A 12395-nucleotide genomic window follows, 5' to 3' on the forward strand; every position below is an offset into this window, starting at 1 on the left:
TTTAATCTTAACTAAAATTATGGAATATTAATTACCGTTATGAAATTTAAACATCATAAAACATAAAAAAGGTTGTACGAATTTTTTAAAACTTAATAAAAATAAAAAATTAAACAATGATATTTTTTGATTATTGTATTAAAATAGCATTGTTTTAATTTTTTAAATTTAACAATAAAAATTTTAGGCAAATTAAAATTGCTTTTTAATGATCTACAAATATTTATCAAAAAAAAATTTATTCAAATAAAAGTATGAAAATAAAAAATTAAGAAAATAAAAAAGAAAGAAAAAATATTTTTTTTTAGATTAATGTCAATTTGATGGGGTCATTTAAGCCTAAATATAGTTATATAAAAATAAAAACTCAAATTAATAGTAAAAAATAGTATAGAAAACATGAAAATATTTTAAAGCTTTTATATTTTTTATTAGAGATATAATCTAAATTTTACGAATATTTAAAAATTACTAATAAAATTTACTTATTGCAATGAATGCAATAAAATAAAAATATATTGCGATTATTTAATAAAAAAAAAGTATGATTACTAAAATAAATATAAAATTACAACGCAAAGTTTAGTATATAATAATATTTTCTTCAACAGAATTAAATTATATTTTTTTTAACAGAATAGATTTAAAGTTTTTATTGTTTTAAGTAGATTTAATTTTTTTTTATTTTTGTTTTTTTTGATTTAATTAAATACTATGCAATACAGTTAATTAACATATAATTTTGTTATTTTTGTAAACAGCAATGTAAAATATTAAATTTTTTTAAGTCATAGGAAAACATATTTCTATGTTTTCATATATCCTATAACAATAAAATATATAAATATCGTATAAGCAAAATATTACGTTTTTAATTTGTTGAATTAAAAATTTTAAATGTTTCTTATTTATTTGGTAACCTACAGAAGTAGATTATTAAGATGTTTTATTGCATAAAATGATACAAACTTAAAAATTACGAATAAAAAAAGAAAATAATAAAAAAATGCGAATATATGGGAAAATGAAAAAAAAATGAAAATAATTTATAGTGATATTAAGGCCTCAGTTTAAACGGTTTATAATGAAATTTAAAACATTTTTAAATTATATAAAAATATATGTTAAAAATTTTATAGGGCTGAAATATGTACTTTTATTTGTGTTACTGTTTTATTAAATATATATATAAATATATATATATATTTTTTTTCAATCTATGTATACTATGTGTTGTCGTGTTAGATATTACATTAATTATAAAGGTTACCAATCATGAATAAAATTGGATTGAATTATTTTCCCTTCTACTTTTTTTGTTTTAAAGTGTAAATAAAAAATGGAAATAAAAAAATGCAAAAAATAAAATAACAATGGAAAACAGATTATAATTAAGTGTTCCCGATTTATTTACAAAATAATAATTTTAAAGAAAAAAAAATAAGTTTAATAAGTTGATGTTTTAAATTCTGTTTTCAAATATTTTGTATAAAATTTCTCTATTAAATAATTCCTAAAAGAGATTTAGAGGCCAAAACTAAAAACGTGAAATGTAAAACTGAAAAAATAAAATATGTAAAATATTTAAAATATTCCTCAATAAACAAATTACAAAAATGTAATGTAAAAGAGTAGATCATTAGATCTTTCTATTATACTCATTGATGTAAGTAAGAATCATACATAAGACATACATATTATAGTTTGTAATTTACTTTAGAGGAATTTATTTTCGCAATCTTTTCAAATTTTTTTGGCAGTCTAAAGAAAAAGAATATTAAAAAAAAACAACACTTAAGAATAATGTGATAGCAGTAGATTAGATTTTTTTTTTTGAATAATTAAAGGCAAACATTTAAATAAACTATTGTAAGATACCACAGTATAATGGTTGTTACTGAAAATTAAAATAAAAATAAATTTTTAAATAACTTTGGCTAATATGCTACATATACGTGAATTGATACAAAAATATTTTGTGAAACTAAAAATGAATGTAGCTGAAAGTTAAAAAAAAAATATTTATTTTTCTTAAATTAAGGATTCATAATTTAAGAAAATAAATTTTGAACAATTACAGAAATGCTAAATATAAAAAGTAAAAAACTTTAAACTCCGTCAATTGTTGTTTGAAATATATTAAATAAATAGTAGAATAAGTAGAATTCTTTATGCGTTTTATATAATATTTGAAAAAAGAAAATAATAAATAAAAAATATAAGCTAAGAATTTTATGTTTTAAATTAATAAAAAATAGAAAAAAAATTTCGAAACAAATTAAAAAAAATAACGCAGTGCAAAAATTAAAGTTACAATGAAATTACTCTATATGCGTAGTATATATGTAAATCTTTGTTTTTTTTTTTTTTAAATTAAAAATGGATTCTTTATGAATAAAAACTAATTAATCAGGTTAATGAAAATCTTATTTATTTCTCAAAAGAATCGATAAATATTTTTTTATTATCTTTAAAATCTACTAAAATATAACATCATTTGTTTACAATATTTCATGAATTCTGTACAGTACAAATACTATTAACTTGTTTTACACAAAAATCTTTAAATAATAATAATTTTCATACAAATTTACAAATTATGTAGTTAATTAGAATAAAAATATACTATATTGGTAATTTTTTGAATATTTTTGATATGCAAGATATACAAATATAATCAAATGCATTAATTAATATTTTTATTCTAAAACTTATATGTAAATTCAATATTATTGTGTTCCATAATACAAGAATAAAGCAAATTTTGTAATGTCTCAGTATATTGTTGAATTTAAGGAATAAATTGTAACAAATTTTTAGAGGTTTTATTTTTTTCATTAATCAAATGCAATTTTAAATTTTTTATAATATGGAAATTGCAGTTTGAATGTACACCTTTCATTAAAAATTTCATAATTATAAAAAAAATAAAATTGAAAAAATGAATTTTTGCATTTGATATTTTGATTACTATATTTTGCATAGAGGTCATCAAGAACTTAAACTTCAATCATGTTTGAAATAGAAAAATTATTAAAATAAATATTTAGTTGATTTTGTACTTGTCAAATATGATAAACTCAAATATGGCAATTTTTAAGTATTTAAAACAAACAATTTAACAAATAATGTAAAAGTACAAAATAATTTAATTTGATTTTACTTTCAAATGACTAAAATAAAAATATATATTTCTATCATATTAATGATGTACATACTATTAATATTAAACAAGTTGTGATTTTTTGTATATTATTTCAAAATTATTTAGTATTTCTTATATTACTTTATTAATTTCAACGATTTTACCATACACTTACGTAATTTTAAAACTTAAACATATTTTAGTAGTATGCAATTAAAAAGAAAATTTTGAATAATAATTTTCTCTAAAACAAAATTTTCACTAAAAATATATTGTATCCATTGTATTATGTACATCATTATAAAATTGTTTAACTATTTCATATTAAAGAAGCCAAATAACAAAATAACAGGGAAAATTTCAATGTAATTATCATAAACAAAGAATTTTGAATTCAATATTAATATATGTATAAATTACATGAATTTTAAATAAAAAAACAATGACCATATTTTACAAAATATATTTATATTTTAGAAAAATTTTTTTAATTGAATTGAAATACAAAAGTAAAATTTAATATAGTTAAATATTTATATAAACTTGAATATATTATGAATATTACATGAAAATATTCAAATAAATAATATTTCCTGATTAAATTATAGAAAACGTTACAATACGTAAATTTGTATTATTACTACATACATGTATATATATATGTATTTATAATTACTGTAAATTATATATTTTAAATATAAATAAATGTAATTATTAAATTTTATTGTGAAAAAAAAGCCTAATTCGTAAAATTTCTTCATATCTTCAAATTTACAAAATGTATTTAATTATGTATATCATAAAAGCATAACTATATACCGTGTACCTATATACATGTATACAGAATAAAAATATAAGAAGTTATTTTTCAAATTAAAAATTAAATATTTTTAGAGAATAGTAAAAAGATATTAGGAGAATTCTTTACAAAAACAATTTTAAGGGAAAAGAAAGAAATTTTCATATTCAAAATTATTAAAATAAGTTTTCATTGTAAATTATTTTACTATAATAATAATAAAGTACATATTTACATTCAGAGAATGGTTTCAAAACTTTTATATTATCTATTGGAAAGAAAAGTTCGTAAATTATTTAAAAACTGTTTAAATATTGTAAAAAAGAAAGTACATATATAGAAAAAATTAGATGCTATTTTGAATGTATTAAAATAATTCTTTTTTTTTTCAGGTTAAGAAAAATAGGAATAATCAATTTCAAATTCATTTTAGATAATATTCAAAATACTAGATGTGAGTGAGATTTAGTAAAATTTAAAATAAATTTTGATGTTGAACCAATAAAGCGAAAGGATGTAAGAAATGTAATTGTACGTTTATCTAGATAGAATGTTGTATAAATATACACTTTGATTGTTAATGATTAATTATACGTGAATACGTGACATACATATAGATTATAAGAATAAGTAGTTAATTTCAAAAATTTTTCAAAGTTTTTTCAAGAACATTTGAATAAGAAAACAATATTATACATATTTTGCGTATATTATCATACACATATATTTTTAATAATACGCAAAATAGAAATATTTCATAGCTTATTTTAGTAATTTTTTTTGTACAAGTTATAAAATTTTAATTGAATGAATTTATCAATTTCCTAGTACATATTATTAACGTTGATATACAGAGAACATTTTCATTAATTATAGTGTTTTCATATACATATTCTTTTCAGCAGTATGTAGTGCTTTTAATTAACTAGGAAATTAAAAAAAAAAGTTGTGCTCAACTTGAAAGTTTTGCAATTAAAAATCAAAATTTCCAAAATTTTAAAAAAAAATTTAATGCAAAGTAACTATTATTAATGTAATAATGTTCACTAAATATGACTTTGAAAAGCTGTTACTCATCAAACAGTATAGTAAATCCTATACTGTTTTATAATTAGTAGTATCTCTTCTTTTTACATTTATATAAGTTTAAAAACTTAATTAAGACAAATAAGAAAAAAAGGAAATTTGCATTATTTTCTATATATTTTTTTTGAAATCACTAAATATTTATTTTGCAATTGGAAAAATTCGCCATTAAATTTGAAGTAATGATCGGATTTATGTTCATGTTTTTTTAATTAACTGAAAATTTTAAATTTGAAAATGGTTATATCCTATTTGAAATTGAATTAATGTTAAAAAATACAAAAGGAAAAAAAAAATATTAGGAATTTTTTTTTTGAAAAATGCTAAAAATTGTTTAATAATAATTATATAAAAAATTTATTAAAAAAAAAATAAATAAATAAAATGAATACATATTAAAATTTATTCAAATCCATTTTAGGGATATGGAAAAATAAACGAAGTATAAAAGCTTATAAAAGAAAATTGAATTAATAAAACATGAGTGAAAACACATGTACTTTTAAAAATACATACATGTTATTATACAAATTTAAACTATTTTGTATATTTTATATTTTAAATTTCATAGTACGTAAGTTAAAAAAAGAAAAAATAAAATCCAACGAAATTTTTATGAAACTATTTTAAAAAAACTTATATGCAAAAATATTCATTATGAATAATAAATAGTAATGATAAAAAATTTAATTAATAATGATCATTACATAAAAGATATTAAATCGATGTTTATGTTTAATGCTTTATATAGTAAATTTTTTTAAAATATTGTAAGTTCAATGTCGATTGTGACCAATGTAGGAAAATAATATTCATAAATTTTTATAATAAATAATCAGAAAATATTTGCTGTAATAATACACGTACTAAATAATGTATGGAATATTAAATTTATTTTTATTTTTCTTCTTCAAAAATATCCACCTAAAATATCATTTCACTTTTATTATTTTATCCAAATTTTGTGTGAAATTAATTTTATTTCCAATAAAACTATGCTGCTCGTTGGCTGTAAAGTGTCATTTACACATAAAAAATTTCAATATATGGTACAAAACTTAATTATAACATTAATATTAACAAATTAAAACATAAAATAATGAGTTTAAAATAATGTCAATCTCATGAATTTAATTGTTCTTTAATAGATATACATGATTTTTTAAAATTTTTGAAATGATCTTATAAACTGATATTTTTTTATATAAAGTATATGGTAAAGTTTAATATGTCCAATATTTAATTTAAAAATGTATAACTTGAATTCAATAGTAATTTTCATAGTAACAGCCAATGAATTCAAACTTTTATAAACTAATTTTTAAATAATAAATGAATATTCCAAAATACCCATTTTAAATGTAATTAACTTTACATTTCTAAAGTATCTTAAAATCATTTATTTATGAAAATTAACATATATAATAATTATAAATTTGAAAAAGAATTGGATGTAAGTTTCTCATATCTAATCTATGAAGTTTAAACTTTAAAATATCATACTTTCTAATTTATATTTTTGTTGATTTGATATTTCAAAATTAATTCTGAAAGTACAGAAAACAAAAAACAAACTATTCTAGTGAAAAATAAAATTCTTTACAACAATTAAATTTATGAAAATATTTAATTAAAAGATTACATGTTTCGTTATTGAATTTGATATGATAAAAAATGATAATGCTTTGATAACTAACAGAAAATTTCAAAATACCTAGTTATAAGTTAATATAAAAAAAAATATACATCGAAAGAATTTATTAATATGAGAAAAAATAAAAAAAAATTTGTAAAAAAACCAAAAAAACCTAAAAATGAAATGACTGTTTTTTATCAGAAAATATTTGATGTAACAAACTATTCATATTGTGTACAATGTTTAAAATAATAAAATATTTGTAATTAGATGTGGTTAAAAATTTTCTGTATATTTTAAAATAAATTAATAAAAATTTTTTTATAATTTCTTTTTTTTTTTGTCTTTTTTTCAGTTAAAATACAATAATATGGTTGTATGAAATAATCGACATCATCAATGTATACATAAATATTCATAAGAATTATTATAATCTTGTTTAATTTTTTAGGTTGCCTTAATATATTTTATGAAATGAAAAAAAAAATTGAGAATTTTTTATATACAACACAAAAATGAAATAATAAAAAAAATTTAAAGTAAGAAATATAAATTAAATGTATTAATATCGATATAATATGTATAAAATTTAAATATGCATAAAAATAATTATATTTTAATATACATACATAAAAAACAATTGTATATTTTATTAATTTGTTAAAATTATTCTGTAAGTGATACATTAATAGAATTAAAAATATATTTGCGACACATATAGTAAAATATATGTAATAAATATATTTTAAATTAAATTTTTTGCTATTTATTATGATTTTTAATATTATCAATTTATTAATAATTTTTTTTCTTATTTCAATAAGTACACATAATTCTGGCTATTGATTTTTTCTTGCTTTCAAATGCATTTAATTATTTTAAATGATAAAATTTTATGACAATGTATAATGAATTTCATATTACTATAAGAAAGTTTTAAACTATAATTGAAATTATATTTGATTTTTGTGACATAGCTATTAACAATAATAATAAAGGTATTTATGAAACAATATTGTACAATTTTATCCATTTCAATGAAGATTAAATATGGTTATGCAAAACCATATTTAATCTTCAAACAAAAACAATTTTTTTTTTAATTTCGAATAATTTTCTATTTAATAACTTATTTTTGGTCTTAATATAATTAATGTGCTGTGCTTTCATTATAGAATATGAATACATAGTAACATTTTGTAATTTACATTGTGTTTTTTATGTGAAAGGCCAGGAAAATTTTGAAATTGATTATAGAAATTAATAAAAAATCAATGAATTTATATGTATTCGTTAATTTTTTTTAATTTTTAAAATTAAATTTTAATTCTATTAAAATTGTTTCTTGCACAAAAAATTTGAATAATTTGTCCTATTGTTTACCTTTCCTTAAATTTAAATTTTATTTTCAGTATACAAACTAAAATTAGAGTTTTTTTTTCAAATTTTATGTTATCTGTTTGATTTCATTGTAAAGTATATATAAAATATTATTTTCTTGTTCTCTAAATATAACTATGATTTTTAATTTCAAATACATGTTACAGATTGATTATATTAAAGTTCATAATAAAATTAAGCGTCTATAATGTTTGTAAATCAAATGGTTTTTTTTTTTAGTTATAAGGCTTCAAAAAGTAGAAAAAAAAATTAAGAACGAAAAACTTTTTTTTATTTTAAATTTATTTAAGTGTATTTTACATGCGATATCGTTGCTTATTTAAGTTTTTTTTTACTCTTATTATTTGTTAGTTCATTAAGTACGAAATATATTTTTTTTATAATGCTGATTTCTTACTGTATAAATATATTAAAAGATATTTAAAGAAAGAAGTTAATTTTAAGAAATTAAATAACAAAATTATTTTTTTATATGTATAGAAACATTTACATATAAATTACATATTTGCAATAAATTAAGTTTTACAAAATATGGACCAAAAATAATTATTATTTGGTTTTGAAAGAAATAAAAAAAAATATATTTGTAAAATTTTCAATGTTTTTCGCGATTTTGATTTTTTCAGCAACAAAGAACATTTTTTATACATAAAATATTTAAATTTTCATATTTTGCAAATTACTTTGAGGTACAAAAATCTCTTTAAAATTATTTATGTTGTCTTGTTAAATTTATTTTAACTTTTTTTTTTAAATATAGCTTTAATAATAATATATATATTTTTTTTTTTTAATTTCGGACAATTTAGGAAATCGTTGCAAGAAAAACTAATAAAAAATAAGGAAAAAACTAAATTTAAATCGTACCTCAGAATCTGCAATTAATTTTTAATTTATTGTGATCAATTTTTTAGTGCCTAAATTTATCTGGAGATTAAAAGTTCAGAGAAATTATTATATATATATATGTAAAATATTTATATATATATACATTGTATATTTTAAAAAATTAAAATCTTTTTTTGTAATATTTTTGGTATGTTTCAATTAAAATTTTTGTTTTTCAATTGTAGCATAAATTTTTTGTTTTTTTTTTTTTAACTTGAGATAAAATGCTTGTGAAGTATTTAAATTTATACTATGTATTTACATACTGAACTTGCTACTTAATTTTTTTTTGAACTAGAGAACATGTTACTTACAACAAAAGAAAAAAAAAAGAAAAAATGAGAAAAAAATGAAAAATAATAATTTTTAAAAATTTAAATCTAATTATAATTCAAAAATAAATAATTGCTATAAATTGTATACAGAAAAAAAAACATATATATATTTAAATGTTGCACAAGTCTTATAAAACATGTCAATGTAATAACCATTCTTGTCAAAATGGCCAATAAAATAAATCATTAATAAAAATTAGTTATATTTGAAGTTTTATTTTAATTTAAGTTCTATAGCCGTTTTTTTAAGTTTTATTCTTAGTATCGAATTATTGAGCGATAGCGATAATATCGAAAAATTCGATATTGTTATTGTAAGCACAAACCAAATCATACAAATGATTTGTATCTATTATAAAATTTTTGAAACTTTTACGATAAAAATATCACTATCATTTAGTGATTCTATACTCAGAATAAGCCTCATTATATATCTAAAAAAGCATTACATACTCCATTTAATTTTTGTCTAACTTAATTCCTTTGAACCACAATGTAATTTCAAAACTGTAACTCTTTTTTTTCTAATTTTTTTTTTTCAAAATTAAAACTCAAAATTGAAGACACTCAACCTTTTTCAATTCGCTCAAGGGATGAAGAATATGAGACTTTAAATTTAAAATTGAGTTTGTTTGTAAATGCAAGAATAAGTTTTTTTTGAGTTAATGTTGATTGACAATTATTACATTCGCTAGCATTTGATATTACATCTAGCGAATGGATTTATTCGTTATTGTTTGTATTGTACGATCGAAATGGCAGTATTGTACGATATTGGTAATGTGTTATATAAAATATGTGTGTACTTTAAAGTAAACTATCACAATAAAATTCTTAATAGTATGTACTTTTGACAAATTCTCGTACTTGGTGACATCATATTTTCATTTTTAATAATATTGTAAAATTTTGAACCATCATAAGCAAATATAATAGAAATAATGAGAGTTGGAAAATATGGATTTTTTCATTTTATTCTTGTATGATTCTTTAAATTCTTTTCATACAAAATATTGAAGCGACTTGAACTTTGTTGAATAACAATAATGAGTTATTTTGTTATTATTATTTTTATTCAGTGTTGTTCTGTCGCTAGTACTTTTATTTTATGTTCTATAATCTATATAATGCAAAATTTCACTCATTTTAAGCAATATATTACTCAAGAGAATTCACTACTCATATAACTTTCAATTTAGTAAATATACATATTTATGTAAGTATATACAATATTTTAGAAAATTTTTTGATGAATGAATATGAAAATAAATTATAACACAAACCATGTATGTATGTATGTTATATATACGTTATGCATTTTATTATATACTTATTTTATTTAAAGCTTTTTAAAGATTTTAATTTCATATAAATACAAAAAATTATTAGCAATATTACTCTAAAAGTACTGGAAGATAAATTTTTTTTTTTAAAAAATATGAAAAATTTGCCATTTATTTTAACATTTTACTAGTAAGAGTAATTTAAATATTCTTAATGTAGAAACTGAAATTTTCTAATATTGAAATTGTTGAGTTTATTAAAAATACCTTCATAATACTTGTTATGAAAAACATTGTACCTATTTATCTATTAGATGACTTGAAAATTTTATGTTAAATTTTATGATAGTTAATAAATTTACTAGTCAGTTAAGTGTGTAGATCAAGGCACTATATTAATTTTATTATTATTCTACAATTTAAAAGCATATAAAAATTTATTTTTATAAAAATATTTTTGTCCAGTTTTATATTTTAAAAAATTTATATCCTTTATTTACTTATGTATCCTAAAAGAATACATAAAACATATCCAAATTTTTTCTTGTAAGTTAAAGAAGTAATTACAAAATTTTCTTAAAAAAAATTCAAGGTCATTATTATGTATAGTAACCTTTTAAAGTATATTATAACCTCTATAAACTTATTATTATATACATTAATATTAAAGAAAAATATAACACGTGTTAGATTTTTTGAACGTGTTAATTGATCATGAATTGAAAATAATGTTTTAACTTGTGCTAGAAAACTTTTTTTTTTGGTTGGTTAAGTATTAATGCTTGAAAATATAGATGTTTAAAAAATGAATTCTTCAGAAATATAAAATTAATTTAAATTTAGCTTTAAGATGTATTTAGATTCTATGTTATATCTTAATGTTATGGTTGTAAAAATGTGATGTAAATGAAAAATCGTTCAACTTTACTAATAAAATTTAGATTTTTACAATATTTTACTATTATAACATGCATATCTGTACTTTCAGTTTTAGTGTTCCATGATTTAAATTCAGGAATGTATATCTGTGCCTCTCCTTAATTATATGAGTTATTAAGATTTAGTTAGATTACTCAAGGTTTTCCCTATTATCGGATTAGAAACAATTTTTTGTTTAAATTAATATTTTTAAGGTTTTGATTTTCTAAACAGAATTTAAATATTTCAGAAAACGTTATTAAAACAAAAATTCAATACTTAGTGCTTAGATACTCGTAGTACATATTATGCACAAAATATAAAAAAAATTTCAACTTCATTTCTTCTGAACAATTTGTTCTCTGAGGAATTATGTTGATATATATTGAGCTAGATATATATAAAAGTATACATACATTCATTTGAGAAATTTACTTCAGACATTTTTAAAAAGTCTTAGTATCAGATCAAAATCAATAAATCATTATAAGTTTATATATCTATTGGTGCTACGTTTTTGCAAACATAAGTAAGTGGCATATTTAATATTAATTTTATGCTAACATCAATATTTTATTAATATTAAAAAAATGTATCGCTGTATTTAGATATGTTCAGGTATTAAAAGTATAAACAATATAAACTAAGCCCCACAAACTTATATGAACATAAAAATATTATAAATTTGCTATTATATATGGAGAAAATTAATTATATATTTCTATTGACAGCACTTTTTTTTTCATCAATGTATTAAGGTACATTCTAAGAAATTTAATCTGTCATATTGATTCAATATTAAAACAAAATTTTTTATTAAATATATTCACATACATATATATATATATATATATATGTTTGTTATAGTTTTAACAAACCACCTACGTTAAAGAGATTTCTCTAT

General features: G+C 18.0%; 1 protein-coding gene across 4 annotated transcripts in view; it reads left to right on the plus strand.

The window, feature by feature from the left end:
* LOC129609511 (signal transducer and transcription activator) overlaps nt 1-9453 on the plus strand; it is a 30684-nt gene extending 21231 nt beyond the window's left edge. Inside the window, exons 12-13 of one of the 4 annotated variants that reach the window (XM_055521456.1) lie at nt 4337-4460; nt 7022-7671. The gene's annotated coding sequence lies outside the window, so the exon portion shown is untranslated. Of the gene's footprint in view, nt 1-4336; nt 4785-7021; nt 7672-8876 lie in introns of those variants that run through there. The other 3 variants (XM_055521458.1, XM_055521455.1, XM_055521457.1) reach the window with 3 other exon arrangements.
* The last annotated feature ends 2942 nt before the right edge of the window (nt 9454-12395 follow it).

The sequence above is a fragment of the Condylostylus longicornis genome, unplaced genomic scaffold (assembly GCF_029603195.1).
Source record: "Condylostylus longicornis isolate FDR11 unplaced genomic scaffold, ASM2960319v2 ptg000040l, whole genome shotgun sequence".
NCBI classification, from domain to species: Eukaryota; Metazoa; Arthropoda; class Insecta; order Diptera; family Dolichopodidae; genus Condylostylus; species Condylostylus longicornis.